Here is a 27,363-nt window from a genome sequence, read left to right on the forward strand (position 1 = left end):
ACTCCCATTTTGCCCAAAGAGACATTATTGAGGCTGAAAGAAACATTTGCTCAATTTCTGCTTTTCTCAGATTGTTTTCTCTTCGAGGACAATTTCCTAAACAATCGCGCTGCCCTTAATGAGCAAAGCCCAGAGTGTTTATTGTAACCTGCTTTGAACTGCTGGCAGCTCCAGAGGAGGAACAGAGCCTGTCTTGTGCCAAAAAGTGAGTTCTGGGCAGAGCAGGGCCGAGGTACAGGAGCAGGGCAGCGTTAATAAAAACACTGCAAATGAAACGTTAGCGCGGGGTGCTGAAAGAGCTCAATTTTATTTTGTTTTCACACATTAGGTTTTGCTTAAAGCAGACAAGTACCAGGGAGAGCGTTCTGAAAAGAGGCTTTGTATAGGAGCTGGGGCTCTATCCATCAGATTTGTCATTTCAGGAATGCAGCCAGATGTATTGACTTACTAGCAATTGCATTGGTGCCATCTGGCCTGCTGGAGGCTGTATTAAAGATGGAAAAAGCTGAACAGAAAGAAATGAAACTTGTTCATCACGCCATTACCCTAGCTGCTTATTTAAAGAGGGAAAAAATGTAACTTCTTGGCAGGGGGCATGCTGTTTGAAAATAAAATAGGAGGTCTTAAGGACCACAAGTCTCAAAACCGAGCACTGATGTTTATGTGCAGGCTTGAAAGCTGGGCCTCGCTGTTGTCATTTTGTGTATTTTTTTTTAATTTTAATGGAAAAATGCTTTCAAATCCTACTGTTCTGAGTAATGGAGCAAAAAAGCTCCCAGAGACCCCTGCCTGGTCCACTGCAGGAACCAGACACTTTATCCTTGCTCACTGTCAGTCCTCCCCACAGCAGTTCAGCTGCCTGAGTTGCCTCCTCCTCTCAGGAACTGAATTTGTAGGTGCTCTGCCTCCTCTTGCTGTTCCAGGAACAGCTGCAGAGATTTTGGATCATTTCAGACTTATCAGCATCCCTCTCCGGGCAGAACTGCTATTCCTAGTACAGCAATAGTAATAACGCATTCCTTAATGGTGAAACTCCTAAATGTACTTAATTTAATTAATAAATCAAATAAATCCATGTTCCAAGTGTTTCCTTGCATTTCATATAGCACAATCTTTTTCTTAATATTTTTAGGATCAGGGATGGTGTAAACATTTATTGACACTATAGAACTTTTTCAGTATAGAAATGTATTATGGCTACAGAGTAAGAAATGTTCACCAGCCTTACTGGGGTGTAATTTTAAAGATGCCTTTATTCATATTTAATTCTACAATTAGTCTTCCTCAATCAGTGCCATCTTCTTGGGAAATTATTCCATTCATTTCACAGAATAAAAGTATGGGTCTGAACCACCTCCCACCAGAGCTAATGGAATTTGGACTGACTCCTATTATAGCCCAGGGAACAACTGCTAGGTATTTTCACCCCTCAACCTTTGTTGAAGGACAGAAGAAAGATTTAATTACTGAAAAGTAATTATACTTTGTTTTATATTTAGTTTTCAGTGCTCTCTCATAGACATACTATTTCATTTATTGTTGCAATTAAAGTTGTTTACAATTACTGACAAAAATGATGAAACAAAGGACCAGAGTGTTTTTTTAAAAAAGAAATATTTTTCTGTTCTGCTCTGTTCTCTTCCCTTCTTTTGTTTTTGCTGTTTAAGATAGAAAGCTCTCGAGGGCAGGGAAGTAGAACTTTGTAAAATGCTGAACTATTTGTGGGTGAAGTCAGTGTTTTAGCACTCCTAAGCACATGTGTTAGAAGAATACATGATAGTTTTAGGATTTCTACAACCATGAAACCTCCACTATAGCACTGCCAGGGTCTTCACTGTGGTTTTTTGTTTTTTTTCCAACAAGATGAGAAAAGCTGGCACCAATACTGGAAAAGTCAACAGTGACTAAATACCCTTAAAAGAAGATGTAATGTTCTTACTCATACCAAGTCATGGAGCTGTGTGAAAAAAAGACCAAATTTAGCCTCCATTAAAGGTCAGGATAAAGATTTCTGTCCACTCCAGTGCAGTCTGGTTTGTTCCTTCCAAGGGAACAAGGAGCAGGAGCATGAGCTGGTACCACACTGTGCTCTCCTGTGCACAGCCCTGAGCTCCTCCAAGAGTGCTCCTAAGTGGGACTGGACTGAAAAACCCCCAGTGCTTGGACCAGCTCAGGTGAAATCCCTTCTCCATCTGAGTCTGGAGAGTGTCTGTGCCAGCTGTGACAGCCCCTGATTGTGTTTTGTGTTGATCTCACTCCAGCATCCTGCATTAGGACAGAGCAGCCCCACCTGAGCCCATTAAAGTGGATTTGGGATTGCCCTGAGCAGCTGCTGCTGCTGAATGCCTGCTGAGGAGCAAGGAGAAGGTTTGCTGCCCCTTAGCTTTCAGTAATTTGCAATGTTCTGAAAATTATTTTAAACAACGTTGAGGGTTTTGTTCCCCCATCCCAAAAAAATCAGTATCTCTGGTAGCAATGTCTGGATTATTCCCCTCAAGGATTAATTAAAGGGCTTAATCTCTGTGCCTTCTATTTTGTAAACTCAGAACGCTGGCTTTATTATTGTTAGCAGTAATCTCATGATCCCAAGCAGGAAGGAGGGAGGGCTCAAGCATATGACACAGGGGACAAAGTGCTCCCCTGGCCAGGAACCGCTCGCTGAGCGGAACCGCGAGGGGACGCGACGTTCTGGGACAAGGAAAACATTGAAAACATTGCCCTCTCCCTGCAGGGAGCCCCTGCCCATGCAGAGCCTGCCACCACACACTGGCAGCCCTGCCAGGAGCAGAAACACTCCCAAAAACCGTGGTTGAGTTCTGAGGGAAAGAGGGCAGAGCATAAGCTTGGAGGTTTAAAGGGAAAATTGGAAGGGTGGCAGGAGGAGCTCAGGTTGGTATTGTGGAGGAGATTGCAAAGAAGTAAAGAGAATAAACACATTAACAAGCAATGGTAAATAAATACAGGCAAGTAAATATATTGTTGAGAACAGTGTAAAGTGGCAAATCTTCCACCATTTTAATCATTCACTTAGCATATTTTATATGTCATATATCTGCACAAGTAGAAACACCTTCACCATGTCTTTTAGCATTATAGCATCCATAATATAGAGTAGTAAAAGATGTGAGAGAAGGCAGGAAAACTTTTATTTTGTGTCTAGAGTGGTTTATTGGTTTTCTTTTTTTTTTATTTTTAGTGCTATTTTAACACCCAGCAACAGAGAGTGAGAGCTGCTGGTGCTCAGAAGGCACAGATTCCATCTTATCTGGTGAGTTAAAGTGGGATTTTTAACCTGGGCTTGGAAAAGTTCATTGTACACCAGAAAATTTAAGAGAAGATCATGTGGAGAAATCCCTTTAAAAATATCTAGAAAACCTGGAGCAGCATATGTCCATAAGTAAATATTTAAACCAAACATGGTGTTTTAGTAGCCTTGGACCACTCTGGAATCAGTGGATATTTTCTCCATGTATATGAGAGTAGTTTTTTGTCAGTCTGCTTTTTATTAACATAAACAGGCTAGTGGTGGTGACATAGGTAGTGACAAAAGTTGTATTTATGGTAAATAATGGACTGACAAAGGAGAGAACTGTGCAAGGGACAACTTTCATGTGTACTTTTTTGGTGATGCATGACCTCCCCTTACTCCACAGCTCTTTTATCATCTCTACATGAAGGAAACATGTTTTAACCCAGCTCAGGTGGACTTGATAGCTCTATCTTTGTAGCCTTTTCTGCAGTACTCCCCAATGGCTGATAATAATATGTACTCAACCACCTTCAGGCCACTGTTGGGTCAAATTGGGAAAAATGTAGTAGTTTCCAAAACTTGAAACCCCTGCATAGGTGACAAGAGAAAATAGGAAGTGTAAATCCAGGCAAAATCCTGGAGGTGGCCAGCAGGTTTAGTGGCAATGTGAGGGGGATTCAATGCCTCTTTCAAAGAGGGTCTGCAAGCAGATTTGCTGACAGCCTGCACCATTACTGTTTTTCTTGTTGGGAGTGTGCACTTTCAAGGAGAATCCTGCTGCCTGTGGAGGTGTGTTCAGGTCAGAAACTTTTAACCATTGTATAGAGGAAGATAAGACAAAACTGGTTTGTTCCTGAAACTCCCCTGGAAATGAATCCCATGGGGTCGGTGAGGAGAAGGTCCAGGTGAATTCATCAAATCCATAAATTTCATACTATCCTGACATAATTTTCACCCTGCTTCGTGTGAAAATTGCACCATGACTTCAGCTCACCAAGGCTTTGTTGCTTCTACCTGGAGGAAGGAAGGTCCAGTCCTTTGACAGTATTTCTTTTTCGAGTCCAGATTTCCAAGATGAAACATTCACTTTGTGTATTAGGATTAAAATTAATAATTCACAACTTAATGAGGAGTTGATCCAAGATCTGTCACTCCTGCCAAAACCAGGGTCTGGTAACTGAAAGGGCTGTTGTTGTCTTTCTCCTTGATAAAGTTCAAGTTTCTATGCTATTAAGTGGTTTATTGTGCTTAGGAGATGTACTGAATTTGTTTTTTAAAAGATGTTGTTGCTTCTTTTTTTTTTCCCAATTAACTGACCACTTTGCTCTGTGCATTTAATGACAGTGGTACTCTGAATTTCAGGAAATTGAGTCTCTTATTCTTATGCTGTTCTTTTCCCCCACTGCATAATGCCTGTTTTAAGCACAAAGGCAACCTGGATTTTGCAATTAAAAGGAGAGTAATTTGATGATGCACACACAGAGCAGTGGGGCACGTGTGTGTGCACATAAACACTGCAGTATCACATGGAAGCTCTTAATGAAACCCTTATGATAAGAATAATGCTCAGGTTACAAATGGCACAGCTTATCTGGTACGTGTGGTAGGTGATAATAACTCTGCAATTCAGCCAGGGTAGGAAAGCAATTTCAGTAAACATAATACCTGAAAGCAATTTTCAAATCATTCCCTGATTTCTAACGCGTAATAATCTCCAAAACAGTTGGGTTGTTTTTCAGATCCCATTTCCAGTTTGTGTTGGTGGATTTTAACCATTTAACCATTAGTGCCACATTGCTTGCCACCTCAAATCCCTCAATTTCAGTATGTGCTACTTTAGAGGGTTGCAGTGACTTTTGTTTTCTTGTTTTCTGAGTAAACCCTCCAGCAGAATGCTCCTTACACTGGAAACAGAAACACGACATGGAAAACAGGGGCAGGTCAATTATGAATTTAAATGAGGCAAAAATCAGCTTCTCTGCACTGAAAGCCTTTAAAGATTTTCTGAATAAGAGAAGTTCTGACCATGCACGTGGGCTGTTCCTGAGGTCAGTGCAAACCTTGGTCATTCCTGTTTGGCCTTTCCTCCTAAAATTTAGAGCTCCTTGGAAGATGGAGAAATTGCACCTTTCCTTCTAATCATGCCACAATTGTTCTTCTACCTTTTCCAAAAGTTGAGGAGAAGAATCACGCCCTTGCACCACTTTTCTCTATCCTCTGTGCCCTTTTTGCCCATGGGCAGGGAATAATGGTCCTTAATCCCTAAGTATGGAAGGGATTATGAAGTATGAAGCTGCTCAGCTCTTCCCTCCTGCTCAGGTACCCACAGGGACAGTCCAGCCTGGCACTGCTGAAATTACAATGTTGGACATGAGCAGAACAGTATCAACAGCATTCTGAAAGGCACAGCTTTGCTATCCTGACATAAAGGCCTTACACTATTGAAATTCTTCTTTACCTGTGCCAGGAAAATAATTGGAAGCATATTTAGCTGTATGGATGTAGAAACCTACAGGAATTTCGATGGTCTTGTGGTTAGCGAAGGAAAGTTGTGGAGAGACATTTAAACCAAGAGTTTCTACAAGCCATATATTCATGTTCCTGGAATTTGAGAGAATACATTTGACAGCACACTCACTTTAAAAGCTGGGTATGAGGTTCTTTAGGATTGTTCTTGTGTGTCTTTGTCTGCCTCAGTAATGTTTTTGGAGAGAGAATTCTGGTCACTCTTCAGGGTTTGTTCAGGGAAGGCAACTTAGACCTATTCAAGGCTGGTGCATTTCTAACTTGATCACAATTAGATGCTTTTCAGGTAATCTCAGCTTAGCTGAGCTTTTTTCCAAGCAGAATCTCTCAGAATGCTGCAGTTAAAGCAAAGTTTCCATTCGGATCAAAGTGTATGGGCTGGCTCTGTGTTATCACCTGACAACATTATCGTTGGGAATATTAAGCTGTCAGCAGCAGATCTGAAGGAATCACTTTCCCAGTCTGCAGTGAATTATAGAGGATGGGAGTCTATCACACATAAAAGTCTTTCCATTTTCTAAGACTGTATCTAATTCTAATAGTTTCAATCTGCCCTCAGACTGGATTCCTCTCTTGTTTTAAATCAAATGATCAAGAGACCTTCTAAGAGCTTAGATTTGTAACCATCAGCACATTTGTGTGTGTATTTATGTTGTTTTTAAGATGCATTTAAATCTGCATGTGCCAAACCTGTGTGTGGAGCCAGTGGTGTCTTTTTGCTGAAAACCCCTTCCCTTCTCTATTTCTTTCCTTTTCCTGTTGCATTCCTGATTAATATGTTGTTTGCATGGCTTTGTGCTAACACACACATCATGTGGGACTGAGCGTGGGTCAGTGTCAAGTGGGACAGGATTAGGATGTGGGAGGTTGCTGGCATTAATGCTTAGCAAGTAGGATTAGGATAAAGCTGTAATTGAACAGTTCAACTAACCTGGGATTCATCAAGAGATTTGCAAAAGCACATTAGAGTGGTCAATGAAAGGAAGTTTTAAACCATCAAGGCAGCATGGTTTTGCAAAGCTCCAACTGCAGAGAGGCAGGGTTAAGCACTTCTCTTCTCTTGCATGTACAAATGTGAGATTTTTTTTTGCTGGTTTTGGCATCCCAATTTGTGTTTCTAGATGCTCAGTGATAGTGGACAATGAGAAGTGAAAAAAAGCTTTTTCTAAGAAACTTCAAAAAATGGCAAAAATACCACAGTGTTTAATGCAATCTCATTAGTGACACGTAATCTGAATTTGAAGGAAGTTAGAAGTGATAAAAAGGTAAAAAAAAAAAAAAAATTCAAAGGAAATTTAAAGAATTACTCCAGGAATTCACTATTTACAGCCCCAACATTTCACATATTTTTCTAATCCTGTCAGGTTTTGCAAAAGGGAGGTAACAGTGGCCAGGGCAGGTATCTCAAAATGTACACACAGAGCACAGGTTTGTGGTGATGCTCTGGGCAGGGCTGTGTGATCCTCCACTGCAGAGAGCCCCTGACAGGCCACCCCAAAACTATAATGTTGAAAAATCCACATGCTGACAAATCCCTAGAAATCCCACCCTCTTTTCACCTAAATCTGCATTCCAGCCACCAGGCCATTGGCACGTGTTAGTACAGAGAGCAGTTTCATTGTGTAACTTCTCTTGGCTGTGCTCAAGTTTTAGACTTTTTTTTTTTTTTTTTTTTTTAAAAACCAGGAACAAAATAATAGCTTTTGATGACATCATAGCGGTGGCTGAGATTAACCCTGCTCCCCTGTGGGGTTTCTGCTCCATCAGCTCCAGGGATGTGAATGTTTGTGCTGTGCTGGCAGCAGGCCAGGCCCTGTGATTGTTTTATGGGGTGTCCACTGTTATTAAGCCCCTCTGTGTTTTTTCCCCTTTCGCTTTTTACTTCTTTCTGTGACCAATTTGCATGACTTTATGTTAAATTTCACGTGCCGTGTGTCAGCTGAATTACACATCAGATCTAAAGATTCGAAGTCCTTTGAATTCTTCTTGGTGGCCACACTGTATTTACCATTCACTCACTCGTGTGTGTGATCAAGGAATTTAACAAGTTTTCAGCTGTTTTTCATGTCTGAGGATATCTATGCACAGTATAGATTAAAAAAAACAAAAAAACCTGTAAAGCTCCAAAAAGGGAATATTTAGGGATAACTGGCAATAGGATTTATACCCTGCTTTATAACAATCCTCTTGTGTTCTGGCCTTTACGTGCATTCAGCAATTGCATTATTCTGCTGATTTATGAGGACAAAAACATCCATTCTTTATGTCTGTGAAATGCATAGCAGAGAGAAGTCTTGATGTTGTCTCAGGAGAGCCAGAGGGGCACTGAAATATACAGATCATTAATAAATTATCATCGTAATAATGTCAAGTTGCTGCACGCCAGGCTCCATGAAATCCAGAATGGGCTTGAGGTTGTAAAAATATGTATCTTTTCTTAAAGCCCTCCAATCATTTTATTCTGGTTTCTATTATAATTTAGCCATGTTGATGCATTTCTGTAGCTCAGTAAATGTAATATAATGATGTGGGTTGTGTCCCAGTCTCAGAAAGTTTGAATTTCTAAAGATTCAGCAATATCACCAAATCTGACATCTTACTTTTCATCAGTTCTCCCGAGCCTTGCATGGGCCACCCATGAAGTTTCCCAGACTTTTGTCTGAGGTTTTTTCCGAGCTGCTTTTTCTTGGGACTAAAATAGGTGTGTTGAGTAGGATTCCCATTTTTATTTTTGGCAAGTTTCTCTAAATCAGAGACAACAGAGGGCTGAGTGGCTTTCTCCTGCTCTCCCACCCAGCCGAAGTCAGCAGAGTAAAATGGTGCAAGGAGGGTCAGAGTCAGGCTCTCAGCCACCATAAATTTCCTTGTGCTGGTGGCAGTATGCTCAGAATGCTTTGAAGTGCTGCTTTGTCAGAGTTCACAACAGTTCATTTCAGCTCCAAATAAAATATTATCTGCCTTTGCTGGCTCTGCAGCACCAGGAGAGGTAACAGTGGAGCTGTTCTAGGTCGTTTTACAAATCCAGCTTTCTTACACTGGTTTCTTTATTGGAATTCGTGCAGGGCTCTCTTTAAACACAGCTCTGCACTGAAGAAAAACAAAAGAGTGTTTATACAAGACAATAGGGCAGACATCATTTACTGTATAGGGTTGATTTGGAGTTTATGCAGCTAAGACAAAGGGAAATGAACACCCCCATGTGGTATAACCCCTGCAAGAGTGTAGCTTTTGTTATTTTAAGGCTTGAAACGCCATACTTTTTAAAGTTTGAAATATTGGTGGAATGGACTCTACAACATGTACTTTGTTCTGCAGAACCCAAGCACAATAGTTTCCTTATGGCCTTTTAATTCAGAATACACTCAAAGCAAGACAACGTCCTCCTTTTCTGACACAGTTTGCAACATAGCAGAAAAGTCATTTATCCCAATTCTGAGCCTTAAAGAACTTTCAGCAGCTGATTTTTTTAATACTTTTTTTTCTTTTAGCTCTGACAATGTCAGCACTAAAGCTTAAAATAAGCCCAGTTGCTGAACAGAATCCCTTAAACATTCAGTCTTTAATTCTGATGTCTCTATCCTCTTTCCTTCTCATTGTGTGAAACTCTGAGTGAAATAGTCCCATGGGGCTCTTCCAAAGCTGATGAAGCTGTGTGTAAGAAAGGGTGAGGACAATGAGGAATTTCAGGAGCTGTGCACATGGAGGGATCCAACAGATTGCAGCTTTCCCACTTTTATCTCCCAACTCTGCATTGCTTTTGGGTGAAGGAATAATGTTCTAAGATAATTGGGTAAAGCATAGAAAATTATAAACTAAGCTGTTGAAGATAAAAAGGAAATTTTCCTTAAACTAAGATAAAAAGGATATTTTCCCTCAATACATTAGTGGCTGCAAAAAATAGATCTGACTCCAAAGTTATGTATATGTGACCATCATGAATCCCCACAAAACTGACCTCAGAGCATCACTAATATGAAGCTACAGTAAATCCAAGGAAATGTGTGTACTGTCTGCAAGATTAAGAATTTATTTTCCATTTTTTATGTCTTTTATCCTGCAGGTTAATATTATATAATGTTATAATTATAATATTATAATATTATAATATTATCTTGAATGCTTTTGTGCACAGAGGGTCAGGAATGTGTTTATGTGTAGCTCAGGAACTGACATCCCGGTCTGAGAGTGTTTGTTGGCCTTGTCTGAGTTCAGAACCAGCTCCATAAATCATATTTGAGCCAGCAGTGCTGTACCTACCTATATAAGTAACAGATTTTCTGAAGTGAGAACTCTCAGAATCTGAATAGGTAAGTGGAAACCTGGAGAGGTCAACTGGTCCCAGAGCAGTCAGCTACTGCAAACCAGTGCTGACAGAGTTTTGCTTAATTTCTTATTGAGAAAAAACCAAGATTGGTGGAGAAAAGGGAATGTTTTATTATAAGGGTGCCGCAGCATCTCTCAGTGGTTCAGCTGCTAATAGGTAACTACAAGTATTTGAACTGAAATATGTGCAGAGAGGGCACATTTTTCCATTAGTAATGTTGACTTTTCTCAGAAAAAAAATTTCAGGTTCTGCAAATGCATCTCGCAAATCAGCTTCAGATGGACTATTTATTACTAAGAATTTGCAGGCTTGTGTGTGTAGAAGACATGACTGCTTTCTAAAGAGCAGAAGAGTAATGCACAATTGTTCTCCTAGGGGCTGAGTGCTCCAGCCTTACCTGCCCCAGCTGCCTCCCAAACCAGCTACAGCAAGGCTATTTTTAGTGAGCTAGGGGCTGAAAGTTTCATTTTGAGAACTTCAAACGAAGTATAAATCAAGATAGTTCAGTGATAAAAAAGCTTGGCTGGGGACTTCTATTGGCTTTTCATCGTGAAATACAACATGAGTGGTTTGGTTGTTTTTTTGGGTTTTTTAAATGGGCACAAATGTAACTTTTCGCTGGCTGTCAGAAATGGCTTGTTTCAGCTTCTTGTACAATTGACCATTGTGATAAGCCAGAGAGTTTGCTCTTTTTATCCACTAGAATGAATAAACACTGGGATTTTGTTCATCTTTTAAATCCATTATATGGTATTTCCCAGGGGAGGTAAGCTTTGTATTTACTTGTGTGGCAACTCTTTGAAATATGGCATTTTGAATCATCACCTTCATCCCAATGAGCAATTTCCAACAAACCCAGAATTTTCCTTTCTATGTAGATTTCAAGGGCTAATATATCTCCCTAATGTGAAGACACACTGTAAGTTTAATTAAATGCAGGGCTACTGCATGATTAGATCAGTAGTCTGTTTATATCACCAGTGCTTTCCAGAAAAAGTTTTGACAACCAACTGCTGAAAATAGCTTCAGAAAACCCCCAATGAAAACCAGCAGTAAAAAAAATCCCCAAGACTAATTCACAAAGTAAAGAAGGAGTAGCTGAAGACCCTATATCAGCTTAGGTTAATGCTGGCCTCTCTGTGGAATAATTTCTTTTGATGTTCCAAAGGAACTGTCTTGATGGTTTATATACTTGTTATTTTATATCTCTTTAAAGCTATCACAGAGATTTGAGTGTGAAATACTTTCTCAATTTGTGACAGACCCTGGATGAGGACTGTGCAAAGAAGAGATTTCAAAGAGACACAATTTCAGTATTTCCATGTGTGACAGGTATTTCTTTGGTAAAGCTTTGAAAAAGTTGTAACAAGTCAAAAAGAGAGAGGAGGTGCCACAAAAAAGAAATACTTCATAAGGAAGCACCAAGTTCAAGTAGAGAGATGCTGTCCTGGCATTTATAAACATTATCTACATGCCACAAATTGGCAGAAAAAGTCTTCTGCATTATTGGTACCACCAGTGCCTGAGTCATTTATTTGCCATTGCTTAAGTTAATCCTAATTTTTCATTTTAATGCACTGGCATGAAAACTTAATCAGCCATTGCTTGGACAAACAACTACAGTAACTATTGAGACAGGAGAAAAAAAAAAATCAACCTAGGCCAGTGCATTTCTAGTTCAAATATAATCTGTATTTAACCTTTCTCTGCATGGGTTAGAATCTCATATTATTGTCTCAAGACTTTTATTCTTGTTTTCCTAAATAATTACCTGGACTACCTGTCTTCGTGCTTGGCCATCAAACTTGCTGAGTTAGGAGCGCTGAGGAAAGGTTAATGTGCTGTCCTGCTGCTGATTATGTCAGAATGGGCTAGGTCTGTGAAATATAAATATCCAGGACGCCAAAGCAAATATTTCAATTCCCTTGAGCTCATTAGCAAAAGTTTATTTTAGGTGTGATGGGATGCAAGCTATTACTTGGAATAGATGGATAGATTAGGATGGGTGGAATTCATGCATGTGGCAGGTCAATATCTATTGGAACTTAATATTTCCTTAATGAAAGCTCAAAAATGCCTTAATTTATGAATACCTTCTTAGACACCAATATTTTGTTTGATATTTCATCACTCATAGGTAGAACTTTTTTCCTTTCCACCCTTTCTGGGTTTTCATCTTGAGCGGAAATCAGGTAAATCTATTAACTGGCTCATATTTCATGCTAAAAGGGGAATGACAGCCATAAATCAGCATGGGCAGCACATGGGAGCATGAACACCATGGAGGACTTCACATAACTTACAGAGCCTAAAGTTAAAGCATGAGCAGCCCATCAGAATCTGAGGAAATATCTGTGGATTCTTGGTTAACAGCGAGCTGCCATTCAGCCTCAATTAAACTGCCAGAGTTGTGAGATAATAACAGCAGGAAATTCTCGAAAGATAAATTCAAGATGGTAGCTACAACTGGACTTCTCTGAACTGATTACAGTCCGAATTGTACTGTGAGGCATGGCTGACATACTTGACTTTTTATTGAAAATGCAGTAGAAGAAAACCTCTTATCTCACTTCACTCCCCAGTACACTCACTCCTGAGCTTTGTTTGCAGCCTGCAGAGGACAGGGTTGATTTGAGCTGCTGATGCTTTGAGCTCCTCCTGCCTCCACAAGTGCTCGTGTCGCTCTGCCTGGCCCTGCCTTCTGTGGCTGTGCCAGGGTTTATCACCACTCACTCCTGGACAGTGTCAGTGGTGCAGTCACTTCCTCTCTGCCAAACAGCCATAACATTCACCAGACTCCTCTGCACGCTGCAGAGCAAGTCAAGTATCATTACCTGAAATGGTAAAAAAAAAAAAAAATTAAAAACAAAAAAAAAATTTTAATCCTGTTTATGGAAGGAATTTTGATAGATGCTGAACGCCCCCTTGAATGATTAATGCAAGGAAAAGTTGTCATTTTGGATATCTTAGCCAGATTGCAACTGGGTGATGCTTCACAAAAAAAAATTATGGAAGCACGATCCTCATTTTCTTCTTTTACTACCAAACTACCTCTATTTTAAATGGCAATGAAATCCAAGCTAACAAATGATGGAGAGGTGAACCCAGAGATGTGTCACTGCCCAGTGCAGTGTTAGCAAATAGTGGTGTAGTGGAAAGTGACAATTCTCAAACAGCCATAACTCCCAAGCCATCTCTTCTTTTTGCTAAAACAAAAAATGTGTTTTATTAAGGGAGCCACATGGGAAAAGGTGGAACTATTAAACCTCAAAGTGAATGCCAAGGCAGACAGAAGTGTTTGCATGTATGCAACTGAACGTCTGGGAGGTAAAAAAAATGTTATTTTGGGGAATCCTGCGAAACTGAAACAACTGTAGAACTTTTGTTGAAGATAAACATTTTCACCTCAAAGAAGAATTCCTTGGTGGTTGGTGACGAGATACTGATGTTTGCCTTTGGAAAACAACAACGAGCTGCCAACCACACCAAGTAGTGCATGCACACTCCAAGTGTTGCATCTTTTTATTCACTTAGGCTCGACTCCATGCAAGAAAATAATTCTCATTTCTCACAGGGGAAGGGAGAGGTTGTAAGTCAGAGCCTCCCAGTATTCCTGATAATGGATCAAGACAATTCAAAGCACTGGCACAGAGGACTCCCAGCATTTCTCTTGGTATTGGTCGGAATATTGATATCTGAGGATGTTTTTTGGGTAAAGCAACCTTGTGGCAGAGCCACCTCCACCATGTGGAGAGCAATAGAAGCCAAAACCCTAAATGGGAGGTAGATAACTCTTCTGTGATTGTGATATTTTTTCCAAAATGGGTTGAAATGGAATTTTGGTCTATAGGTATATTCAGTGGGGAATGTTATTCTAACAAGACTTTTTAGAGTAGAACTTTTCCCCTGGGTTTGGACTGGAAAACCCATGTGAGGCCAAAGAAAGCTTCATAATGGAAGTTTTGTGAGAGAACTGTGCCCTGACAGAGATAAGGCCTCCATCCCTGAAATATTTTTGCACAAATACCTTCATATAGAATTCTGTATAACCCAGACCCCACATATCAGTTTTGTGAAAACCGATCTTGCTCATAAAAATGTTCTATCTGACCAAATCTGCATCTCACAGCTTTTCCAGCTCTGTTTTGGAAAACCCATTGCCTACAAGGTCCTTCCTTGATGGATTCAGCAATTATTATATCTGAGGAGAAAGAATGCGCTCCTACATCTCTGGAATTTATGGCAGCCTCTGTGTGTTTTCAGGGTAGGCAGGGCTGCAGCCACCAGTCAGAGCTTGCAGTGCTGAAGGATTCCACCTGCAAGCTGAAGCTTGGACATGCAGACCTTCCAAAGCAGTTCTGAACCATAGAAAGGGGAAAAAATAAGGATTATTTTGCATCTCCCAACCTTTAGGACTCCTGTTTTGTCACCTCACAGGCAATTTTGACTAACTATGCCCTGCTATTCTTTTCGCAGTTCAGCCTCTGAGATTTCTACTGACCAGAGAACCCAGCTCAGGAGCTCTGGGTTTGGCACCAAATCTGAGTTAAAACAAAAATGTGGCGTTTAGGTGACCCAGGGGACATGGGCAGGTCTGATCTTCAGCCAAAGAAGTACTTGTGAATCTGTAGGCTTAGAAACCAGGATTTTCCAAGGAAATTAAGAAATGTCTCCACAACAGTTTAATGCTTAAGGTGAAATGTCAGAGGAATGGAAATTCAGTGTTCATTACACACTACATTTCTCTAGCTTTTGTGTAAAAAGCGCTCAGGTTTAAAGAACAAAAAGAACCAAATTTATTATTCTTCACTACACAGTAGCATCAAGTTTGCTGTGATTTACGCAATTGTTGGTTTATTCATTTCTGTTTCTTTTTTTGTTTTTTTGGGTTTTTTTGTTAGTAAAATGGGAGTTTAGCCTGTTAAACAGCTGTTGTCTGATAAACCTTCTGAATTCATTGAAATATTCAAGAGTCGAATACCCTATAAAGTGACAGTGTTTCCAAGTAAACATAGATAAATATTTCTCAGTATTTCCTATAAAATTGAGCAATGAGGCAATAGATTTTGCTACTTTGCAACCTCAGGTAAAATGACATCGCAGTAGCTAATCAGCCTCAACTTTTCTGGCACTTGTCTTAGAAACAGAATTGTGTTTCACAGTGAGATTTTACGGAGAACTGTATGCAACAAAGAGGCACAATATCAGCATGTCCTTACATCCTTTCTTCAAATTAAGGGTATTTCTGAAAATGAAAACCTGATCCATGCCTTGAAATGAATGCAGACTTTGAGATTAATGTGTTATAAATCCAATTTGCTCACATCCTTCAGTGTTACACTCCCTGCAGCAGCAGCTTGGAGGGTGGATGAAGCCTGGATGGCCACTAAAAACTTTGGAGAGGCTCTGCAGAGCCTGGGTGTGAAAAAATGAGATTTGAGCAGAGCTTACTGAAGCACAGATTAAAAGGCACAGTTAGAACTGAGATTAAGGCTCATTTCCACAGGCAAATGGGAAAATGGAGGAAAAACCAGGAGCTGTAGTGATATTTCTTTAGTGATATTCTTGAAGGAGATCAATATCATCTGCAGAATTAGCTGGATGTGGATGGAATGACCTGCTAAGCCAAGTCACTTTTCTCTTTCCAAAGCCTGGGAAACTAACACAAAATAATCCTTTAAAATACAATTTTATGACCAGATGAAAATGAAACTGTGGAAAATGTATCATTGCAGGCACATCAACTTGCTTGCCCTTTGCTGCAGTGGCTGATGATAACTTGCCTCCTTCCCAAGAAAGTAAAAGAAAAAACAAAAACAAAGAAAAAAGAAAAACCAAAAAGTTCAGTCAAAGGAAAAGTTGTCTCATCAAATATTTTTCACTTTGTGCAAGCAGCCTGCAGGATTCAGCTTGAGTTTAGTGAGAGTAATTCCTCTTGAATTTAGTGCTGCTTTTGCACTGACAGTAAGCTACAGAGGTGATAGGAAAATCCAGGCACAATCCCAAGTGAAATCCAGGCCCTTTGCCTGTTTGACCTCAGCTGCTGGGATCAGGTTTGATGTTTTGCATACCCCACTCTGGTCTTTGAGTTTGGTTTTTTTTTACCATGCAAATAGTAGCATTAAAGAAGTTCACAATGAGATAAGGAACTATTGCATGCAGCAGAGATTAAATGGACACCTTCGTTTCTCTGTTGTCCATTTCCCAAAAGTTATTGGGGTTTTCCGTGGCCCTTTGGCTCTTCGTTTTATGTTTGTTTTGGTACCATGAGACATCATGGTCTCACAGGGGACTTCAACTTACCAGGTCTCTGTTGAAAATACAACTCAGCAGAGAGGAAATAATCTTGGAGATTTATATAAGATATTAGTGATTTTTTTTTTTCCCCTGAAAGGGGTTATGAAACATTGGCACAGCTGCTCAGAGCAGTGGTGGAATCCCCATCCCTGGGGGGATTTAAAGCCCTGCAGATGTGGCATTTGGGGATGTGGTTTAGTGAAGGGCTTGGCAGTGCTGGGTTAATTGTTGAACTTGATGATTTTAGAGGTCTTTTCCAACTTCAGTAACTCTGTGACTCTATCACAGCATTTTATTTTTCATATGTTGATAACCTTGCTGTGAACATTCTTCTTTTTGGAGGTACCATGAACAACGAAGCATCTGTTTATAGGGGTCCTTTAAAAAAGACATTTATTAGATGCTTGTCCAACTGCTCAGAAGCTTAAAGTGGGCTAAAAGTGAATGGTGGAGTGAATCACAACCACAGAATTATTGTCACCATTTAGGCGAAACTCATGTTGCTGAAAATGTTGCTGGGGTGAGTCATCAGGTGGTGGCACATTTCCTGCTAGAGATAGAAACAATTTCTTGGTTGAGTCTTTTATTCATACCAGAGACGTGTGTTGGCAGAGTCTGGCAGAGTTTAGAGGAAGTCTGTGGAAAGCACATAAGAAACTCTTACCTGTAAATGTTGGGAAGACCTCTCCCCTCTCAGATTTGTGCCTGTGCATGACCCAGAACCCACTTGAGGAGTGCTTTGATCTTCACCTGCAGCACTCACTCACAAAACGTGGTTTAGAGCAAACTGCTGCAAGTTGCTGCTTGAATGTGACGGATGTCACCCTGCAAGAAAAGACAAAAATCCCTTAATGTATGTTTTTCTCATGTATTCTGGCAGAAGATTGAATGGTAGCAACCATGTGACTCAACTCTTACTAGCACTGATTTGAGAGAAGATGGATTTGTACCTTGGAGCTATTTCCTTGTGTCTCAGTAAACTTTCTCTCCAAATTTTTTTTTCAAGTAGAAAAAGCAAATATGTATAAAGGACCAAATAGTTTAGTAGTTAATAATTCATTCCTGACTAGGGTCATGCCTGGTTTTTGGTATTTTCAGTCTGGTTATCACAACCCTCATCTTTCCTTACATTTATCACTGCATGCCTGTATTCCTGAAGAGTTCATGTCACAATAGTTGCTTCTCTCACAGTGGTTTGAGACCTTTTGTTTATTTGTAAGCTGTTGCTGGAAGTTTTCAAGGAATAATGATTTTTGGACAATGGGCTGTTGTAAGGATGATGTTACTTTGAGAAGGTCAAGCTTTTGCCGAGTCCCTGGCTGAGTATAAAACGTGCTGGTGTGTGATCTACAGGCACCAAGCAGAGGGAAAATAAGATACTCTGAGGGATGCTTGGGAGAAGTGCATGAGGGAACAAGATGTGCCAAAATCTCATTACTGGAACTGCTGTTTCATCTCAGGTGTGCTGCTGTCACTGCCTCAGAACAAACCCCGTGTCAGCCCCAAGCCAGTGATCAGCCCTGGCTGGGTCACTGCTCAGGATCATCTTGGATGAGGAGGAAAAGACTCCTGGAGATTCCTCCTGGCACGGACATCCAGGGACAGATTTAAACTTCAAACCTCTGAGTAGTTATTGATGGAACTTTGCTGTTTCCTGGCTGGGTGCCTTTGAGGCCTCAGGCAGCAATGGGGTGCCCACGACCCCTGGGAAGCTTCCATCAGAAGTTTAGCAGTGGTGAATTATTTTTGGAGTTTGGAAACAAACCCTAGTGCTTGCAAATACTCTTTTTTTTTTTTTTTTTTTTTTTTTTTTTTTTTTTCAGAATGCAGTTATTATAAACCCAAGGTTACACCAGTCTGCCACTATAGCCTTGAGACCACCCTTTCTACCAAACAAACACAGACTGTGGTAGTGTAATTGAGTCTAACTGTGTGAGAGATAAACCCATAATGAAAAAGGGTCCTGGATGTTGAGTCCCTAAGGGTTAGGGTGAAAAGAATGGCTTAGGTTGGACATTGAAGTGCCACAATGGTAATTTCCTGAAATACACATCAAGTTTGGGGCTGAGCTCCCTACACCTTGGGCTTCCCCTCTAGACAGAGCACCAGGCTCTGGGTTGGAGAAGGTGCAGCACCAAATAATCTCAGTCACAGGAAACATCTTTTAGCAGCTGCTCTTTGATTCTGTTGGTCAGCATCTGAATGATCAGAGTTCCTCTGATTTATTGGGAAATGCGGTGATGAGCTGTGAGGATCTCTCACTGATGAAATTGTAGGCCCTCACCCCATTTTAAATCCCAGGAATCTGATACATGAGACAGAAGTGGAGGTTGGTTGAGGTTTTGTTGGGTACCTTTTATTTTGTTTTGTTTGGGGGCTTTTTTTAGTGGTTTTTTTTTGTAGTTTTCTCCCATCTCTGGGAGCAGATATTTAGGTAGCCACCATGGAACTGGCCTGCCCAGCAGTGTGGGCAGCACAGGATTCTTCTCTCCCACTTGTTGCTGTAGACATAACTTAGGTTTGAAATACCTGTGAAATTCAACATTGTTTAGGAGATTGGAGTTCTGGAGATGAAACTTTTGTGGAACAACATTCCCAAGGACAAATATTAAATAAGGGACTGGAAAGAAAAGCACAGACATTTTTCTCGTGCTGGTCACTTGCATGGCTTTCCTGTGCATCTATTTCCTTCTCTTCAGTTACAAAAAAAATTTTAAAAGCCATCCCATTCTTGGCAAAAATCACTGTTTGCCTTGATTTTTTTTAATTTTCTCAGCAGGAAGGCTTTGGAGATGTTTGGAATTTTATAGGAAAGATGCCAGAACAAGGGACCAAATAATGGTGTGTGAACTTGCACAAAACAATAAGAAAAAGCAAAGCCCAAACTTCGCTCCTCCTGGAAGGTCTGTTATATAATTCATGGTCTCTCTAGGGTTTCTTGCAAAAACAGGATACAGCAAAATCCTTTAAGATATACAAAACTGCTATTTTGGTGCTGAAAATATGGGAAAACTAAGATTATATACTCCATGGTGAATGTCACAGAGGGGAAAAAAAAAAGAGACATGTTAAATGCCTGAGCCTCTTTAGGGAGAATATGACAGACTCAAGACAGATGCATGTGAATAAATCTTCTTTTAATGAACGACACTTAGCTCTGCTGGGCTGTATCAAAAATATTGCCACGGTGTCTGTGCAGCTTCAGCAGCAGGAAGCTGAATTGCCAAAGAGGTAATATCCTGAGTCTGATCAGTGTATCATAATCAAACAGGCTCTAAGCAAGAAGGATGGAGTGTCTCACAAGCCATATTGGATTAAACAAGCTTGCTAAGTATCCATAATTTCTGTGGGCTCCAGCAACTCTGTTAAAGGGCCAGGCAGGAGCAGGATCAAGGGGTGAATTATTTTGGAGGATCAGCACCTCCCTGTGCTGAGGAATGCATCACCATGGTGAATATTCCATGATAGACCTCATTTTCCCAGGGTCTATAACTCACCCATAACAATTTGCTGAAGGTTGAAGCTTGGCAGGCAGGGCTGCAGGCCGGGAATTAATTTTGGTAACACTATAATAAGTGTTCTTTAATTAATGTTAAATGAAAATGGAATTCCTGAGAAATTACACGCAGCAGTCATGCGACATGCTGGATGAATTCACCATGATTAATGTTACTAAAATGAAATCAAAAGTGGTAAGTGGGATTTGCCTTTTAATAAAAGGTGTTGCCAGCATCCTTTCACTGATATTTGGCACCAAGCTTCCTCCTGCTGCTTTTAAAGAGGCAGCAGGAGGAAAGCACCAGCTGTTTAAAGGGAAGGAAAGTGAGCAGGCAGGTCTTGTGTGAAAGTACAGCTCAATCCTCTGGTTATTCCTGCAGTCTGGAGCCTGAGCTGGTGCTGGGGACAGCTCTGCTTCATTTGGAATAAAAACCTTGATCAGCTCCCTCCCAACATACCCCAGACTTCATGGATAACTGCAATGTGAGGTCTGCGTTATACAGAATTCTATATGAAGATATTTGTGCAAAAATATTTCAGGGATGGAGGCATTATCTCTGTCAGGGCACAGTTCTCTAGCAAAATTCTGATATTGATCCCTACATGGCAATCAGGGAAAGAACAAAGCAGAAAGGAAAACCCCAAAGGTGCTCTCTGAGGAAGTCAGCCTCACATAAGGTGAACCTGGTTTTCATGTTATTTCCCATGTTTGTGAATGTCCCATCCATACTCTTTACCTCCTGACACCTTCAACTACCACCATCACCTTTCCAAAATTCAGGGACTTTTTGACTTTTCCCTGCTCAGAGAAATGTATTTATTTATTTATTTATTTATTAATGTTGGTGTTAATTTTGGAAAATGGATCACATCTGCTGCATTCATTTTTCTAACATAGGATAGAAAAATCCTATGGAAATTCCTATGGAAAAATCCTAGAAAAAAAACTGGGCTACCAGATTCCCCTTTAATTAAGGGTTTAGTGAAACTCTGCTGGGTAGAGCTGGCATGGAGGGCAGAGCAACGTTCACTAGCAGGGAATATGGGGATAGATTCTCTCCAGCCTCCAAACACTGTCTTGTGAATATCTACGAGAAATCAGGGGATGTCTGAGCACCACGGGCAAGGAGCCCCTGTGAGATGGACCATGGCTTCACTGAGCTCATACCATGAGTCATCTGCTCCATCAAATGACTGCACCAGAGTGTCACAGTCTGTCCCAGACAGGATCTCACAGAGAGAGCCCATAAATCACCTGAGCTGCTCGTCCCAGCAAGCAGCTTGGCAGATGCAGTTTGCTAAAGAGCTCTCTTGGAAAAAAAAAAAAAAAATCATCATGCAGTTCACAGAGTGAAATATCTGAATTTGGTTGAATTTGCTCAGAAAGAAAATATCTGGCTTTGTGAATCAGAAATCATAAAAAAATTTTTTTTGAATAATCTGCATTTCAGGAGAGAAAAAATTAGTTTGACAAAAAGCCCCATGTATGCACACACATTTCCTAGGAAACTGTTCACCAGTCAGAATACTATTCAGATATAATATATATAATACTGATCAGATAAATGGTGGAACTTATTCCTAATTATTCTTATTCCTCCTGGTTTGTTTTCTGCAAAACTTAATATTTACCTAATTATTGTTTTCTCTATAGGTTTTTTTTTGCTAATTTGTGCTTTGCAGTAGTTTTTTTGATAGTGAACTAAACTCTATTACATAATGACCTAGCAATATATAAAAAAATGTATTAAAAGATCCATACATCATAATTATTGTGTAAAAGAAAAATTAAAAGAACTCAAATTAGCTGCTTCAGTAGCCTTTAGGCAAGATGATTTCTTTAGATAGAGAGCCAATCTCTTAAGATTTTTGGAATTATTCTGCTATTGCAATGAAAGAAAACCAGACTTCAACAGATGGCTTTTGGGTCCCACATGTGCACCTCTGTCCAACAATCTGTTTACAGTTTGGGTTTATTTTCCTAGTGATCATTTATTTGGACAGGGATAACAGCATTGCTTTCCCCAAAGAATGAGTGATATGCTCTGTGGGTGAATGAGAAAACGGAATAATTTTGGCCATATAATGTTAATTTTGACATGCACAGAGCTGCACATTCTCTGAATTTTGTGAAAAGCTGTAGAGAGTTTGTAGAAAATATAAAGGTAAACTTGCTCTGCAGAATGAATTCCGTGAAAAGATGATTCAGAAAATCTCTAAAAAACCATCAAAATGGTCAAATAGAGTCAGACCAGAGGTTTCTGCACTTTTCATTTCCCCCTTGCTAACAATGGTTTGTAGGAGAGGCCTAAAGAGTTTAGGACTACCAAAAATATTCAGAAATAAGGTTGTAGGCATCCAAATTTTATTAGCAAAAGGCAATACCAAAGGAGAGTACCTGAACTTATAGAGAATGATTTTTGTCTTGCATGTCCTCAACAGCACATTGCTAAAAAGTAATAATACCTCAAAAAAAAAAAAAAAAGAAAAAACAAAAAGAGAAAAACCAATTTTGCACTCACAGAGTGGAAGTCTCAGAGATCCCAGCCTGCCTTGCACACAACCACAATCAGTGGGGGATGACATGGAAATTCTTTTTTCTGAAAAATCCAACCACATTTCATTTCCAGTGCCATCCATCAGACCACCACAAGTTTGTACCCAAAGTTGTTTGTTGTTGTTGGACTCGATAATCTCAGAGACATTTTCCAACCTAATTGATTCTGTGATTCTCTGTATGGTCTGGAAATGGAAATGAGACATCATATATGCCATGAATGAATGAAAAGTAAATAAAGACTAACATCCCATTTCAGATTTAAAAAAAAAGTTTGTACCAGACAGCATTAGTTTTCCTTTACTCTAAGAGTATCCTACATGCCCAGAGAAATGACACATTTAATAAAAATAAACTCAGTTCCTTGAGAATACTTGAGTTTATTTCAATATGGAAGTTTGAAAGAAAAGGCAAAGAAAAAAGAAGAAAAAAACACCCAAACAGCCCAGTCCTTCGTGTCTCAACATTATGCAAGGGAAGCTGAGGAGGTTTGTGTGTGCTGCGTCTGAGAAATGTGGGACAAGATCACGCCTTAAGAGAGCTCCAAACCCTTTGCAACGTGCACAGAGGTGCATTGCACAATAAAATATGTTTTCCTGCTGAGTGGAATGGCTCAGGGGCACAGATCTGGCCCAGGGTGGGGTTCCCAAGGAGCAGGACTGGAACAGACTGGGCTGGCTGGTTCCCCAAGGGCTCTCTGTGCCACAGATCAAGCAGGAGAATGCAATCCCAAAGGGTGAACATAGCTGGAAAAGATCCAACATTTTCAGCTCATCAGTGTGGAAAATAATTACACACTGACAGGTCTCCAGGGCAAAGAGAGAGAGAGGGAAACAAGACCTTTGTTAACTCTTCATGGTATCAATAATCAATCAGTTGTTATTTAATTGAGCAGTATTCACCCTTTGTACAAGAATGATGCTTGTTCCAGCATCAGTTTGGACAACACTCCATGGGATGAGATTTTTGGGGTGTCCTGTGCAGGGACAGGAGCTGGATTTGATGATGCTGATGGGTCCTGTCCAACTCAGCACATTCTGTAATTCTGTGATAGCAAACCAGAATATTTTACTGTGGGATGGCTTCAGACTGGGCAGGTTTAGGTTTGATATTAGGGAAAAATTCTTCCCAGTGAGGGTGGGGAGGCCCTGGCAAGGCTGTCTGGAGAAGCTGCAGATTCCCCATTCCTGGAATTGCTCAAGGCCAGGCTGGAGGGGCTTGGAGCAGCCTGGGATGGTGGGAGGGAGCAGAACAAGGTGATCTTGAAGGTGCCTTCCAACCCACACCACTCTGTGATCCTATTTCATTCATTGTTATACAGAAGATAGGGGTGCGCAATGGATAACACAAGGAATTAAAATATGGTGTTTTGGAAAAAAATGTCAGCTTCACAGGGCTACAGATTTTAAAAGCTACCTGGATTTGGGTAGATCTTTAAAGCTAATTATCAAGTATGATGTATAAAAATTGAAGCAGAGAGAACACAGAAAGAACAGTGTGAATCAGGTCATTTGTGAACTTATTCCAGATGAGAAAATTCAGCTGTTTGTTTCCTATGAGCTAAATTGTTGTCAAATTTGAGGGTACCATTGCAGGTTATAGAAGACTTTTCTCTTACTCCATTAAAAGCTGAAGACAGCACACAGAGAGCTCTGTTGATAAAATCCTTGTAGTAGAGAGGAAGATGCCTGCAGATAAGACCTCAGCTCCTCACAGTGCCAGGTTTCTGGATCTTAAATTAACATAATTTTTTTTTTCTTTTTAATAACGATGCTAGGAAGAGCAATATTTAGTGAAACTAGATTGAAACCTACTCCAGGGCAGAGTGAAGCACGTTGCCATTAATCTTATTCCAGGGCTGGTGCCAGAAGCTCTGAATTCCATGAGCAGCAAGGGTTATCTGATTGTCCTCCTCAGCACACGGCGTGCTGCAGCCTACAGCAAGCAAATTAAATGTAATCATATCACTGCACTGAAATTACACTCCTTTTCCATATGGGGCCTGTGGGCAACAATCATGTTGTTATCCAGTTATCTGTTTCCCTCTAGGAAGTTTTCAGACTAACTAGCCAGAACAAATTCGAAGGCTCTGTCATAATTTCAGGAATTGCATTGCCAGAGGGTTTCTAACACCTCTGGTATTTCTCACTTTCCTGCCAGGGAAGGAGAAGCTTCTAGGATTGGCTGGTTCTTTCTTTCTTTATATTTTTTTTTTTTCATCCCATGTTATATTTTGTTGTGTTCCATTCTCAAGGTGGAGAAGCATAAAGCTGCAGTGTTTTGCCCACACCCATGGCCATGCTAACAAATGGATTTCCTCAAAATGCTGATATTATACAAGGCTGAATTGCATCACATCACTGCTTCCATTTCATTTCTCCCTTACAAGGGCAAGACTGTAGGGCAACTAATTGGTCAGAGATACTGAAAATTGCTTGGGAGCAGCAATAATTGAGAATAGGGTGAGTGGGTTCACTGTTCTGACTCATTTCAGGGGCTTACATTTTGGAAAACGGCCTAAAAAAATATCAATTTAAAGAAAAAAAACCCACCAAACTCAGAACCTGGGGCATTTGCTAGGGACAGACAGTTCCATTTAGACCCTAAACCACCCCATGCTTAATTGCAGGTCTGCTGCTTTAGCTTGTAGGAGTAGTAAAAGCGTGTAACTCGATCTAATCAGATGGGCAGAGCAGGCAGAGCCCTGTGCCAAGACAGTCCCTGGAACAAAAGGACAAATGTGGCTGCAGGAAAGCACTTTTACAGCCCCGCAGGAAATTCTTGCAGGGCTACTTGTTCTGCACAGAAAGAGCCAAAACACCTGAGAAACTGCTGGTGTTGAAGCTCTTCTTGTACTCTAAAGATGAACAAATGTGGCTTTTAGACATTCTCTGAGGTGCTTTAGGTGTTCTGCATCTACCTTGTTTTTTTGAATATATACGTTATCTTTTTTTTTTTTTTTTTCCCCTCCAATCTAGTTTAAACATTTACTATTACAGAAAATAAACACCCAGTGAATGGGTGGGAATAGTGGGAGTTGTCCTCTAGAATTTTTTCAGCCACCTTAGTTAGGTTGCAGTGGTACAATCCTGCCGTCACATTGGATTTCTCATGTTTGTATTTAAAAGTTTCAAAATGAGTTGAGAAAAAAGGTGTTTTCTGTACCCTGAAACAAATGTGGACAAAAGAGAAACAGCAATTAGTCAAAACTTCAGTGAAATAATGCAATTTGGGAAAAATAAACCAAAAGCTGTTTGGCTTTGAGATGTGAGCTAAAAAAAGCAAACAAGCAAAGCCTACAAATGTGCTTAATTCATAATGGAATCTGCCAACCAGAAATCAGGAAAATGTGAGAAAAGCAAGGATAGTTCATTAAAATCTCATGTTGCTTTTAGGGGAAAGATAAATGAGATTTTTTTTTTGTCTGCTACCATTCATCAACCAATTTATTTGAAGGACAGAAGATGAGCTGATCCAATAGGTTCCTTATTGGAATAGAAAAACAAATCAGAGTTCAGCGAGTGCCTAGAACAGAAAATCCCTTCAGATTGGCCAGGATCCCAGTCCTTTCAGCAGGAACCCTCAGGATCTCAGCCCCAGCAGCTCTGGGATGCTGTCCCCAGCCCCTGAGGGATGTGACTGCCATATCCTGGCAGCAGAGAGGGATTTCCTCTGCATCCACTTTCTCTCTTTTCCAGCCTCATTGGAGCAATTACAACACAGCCTGTAAATTACAGCATCACAAAACCTGACACTGCAATTATTTAGGGATAGGAAGTGTGAACAGATGAAGTGGAGCATTAAAAAAGAGAACAATCTGATCTGTCAGAGTGCAATGGCAAATCCTGTGTTTAGGGACAGTGGGCACATTATAGATGTGCTACACGTTTGTTTGAGTGTGCATGGTTTGTATAAACATTTAAATAGAAGTTCTGCCTTTGTCTGCGTGACACTTTTGTTTCTTGCAGCCTAAAGAGAGGCCATTAAATAAGGCAGAAATTAAAGGGGAAAACCATGACTCTGATTGTGATATAATTCAGCAGGCAGTTAATTGGTAATTAAAGTCTGGGGTTGCCTTGTTGGAGGCAGGACTGTATTATTGTTATCTCTTAATGATGATCTGATACTAGTATTGGTTGATATTAGACCGACACTTAAGGAAGTGGAAAGATTTTCAATAGTATTCAGCATCCTTTGAGGCAAACACAAAACAGAACCTTTAAATGCTCATATTTCAACTTCTTTTTGAAATTTCATTTTGGCAGAAAATGTCCTTGAATGAAAATGCTTTATTATGAAAACAGAGATCTCATGTCATACATGTATAAAAGCATCGTTTTGTGATCAAAATAGTATCTCTGGACAACAAGTGTCTGCTGGGTTTTATAACTGAGCCCCTGCATTTTCCTGCTGTGACTTTGCTACCCAGCTGTGCCATAGGTCCTTGCTGAACTGTGTGGCCTTTCCATACAGCTGAAACACCACAGCACCTCATTAAAAAATTATTTAATTGAAACTTCTTTTTCTTCAACTTTTTTTGGCCTAGTCTTACCATGCTGTCAATTCAGAAATGTTGCAGATTGTCCTAAAAAAACCCAAACCACAGTAATATGATTTATTTGTCCAGGTAACCCAGCTGTCATTTCAACTTAATTAATTTAAATTGGTCCTAAGCTGTCGAAGTCCTTTGGGTGGAAAAATATCAGGACTAAGTGTGCAGGTTAGAGGAGCATCACTGGGGGAGGAAGAGGTGCTTGGACACGTGTGGTGATTTCCAGATACATTGTGTGCTGTTAAACCATGCTGTGGTTTACCCCTGGACACCCAAGACTTTTTAATTCCCAGCTTTTCATGTCCTCTGAGTCTTAATTTTGTTCAGCTTTGTCGTTTTGGCGAGGAAAACATTGCTCT

The 27,363-nt window shown here is 40.3% G+C and overlaps 1 long non-coding RNA gene across 2 annotated transcripts in view; it reads left to right on the top strand.

Annotated features, from left to right (window-relative positions):
- Positions 1 to 27,363, top strand: part of LOC134421630 (uncharacterized) — a 158,976-nt gene that overhangs the window by 12,847 nt on the left and 118,766 nt on the right. For both annotated transcript variants that reach the window (XR_010028635.1, XR_010028636.1), the window contains exon 5: positions 3,197 to 3,268. This is a non-coding gene — a long non-coding RNA (uncharacterized LOC134421630). The remainder of the gene's footprint in view (positions 1 to 3,196; positions 3,269 to 27,363) is intronic.

This window comes from Melospiza melodia, chromosome 9 (genome assembly GCF_035770615.1).
Source record: "Melospiza melodia melodia isolate bMelMel2 chromosome 9, bMelMel2.pri, whole genome shotgun sequence".
NCBI classification, from domain to species: domain Eukaryota; kingdom Metazoa; phylum Chordata; class Aves; order Passeriformes; family Passerellidae; genus Melospiza; species Melospiza melodia.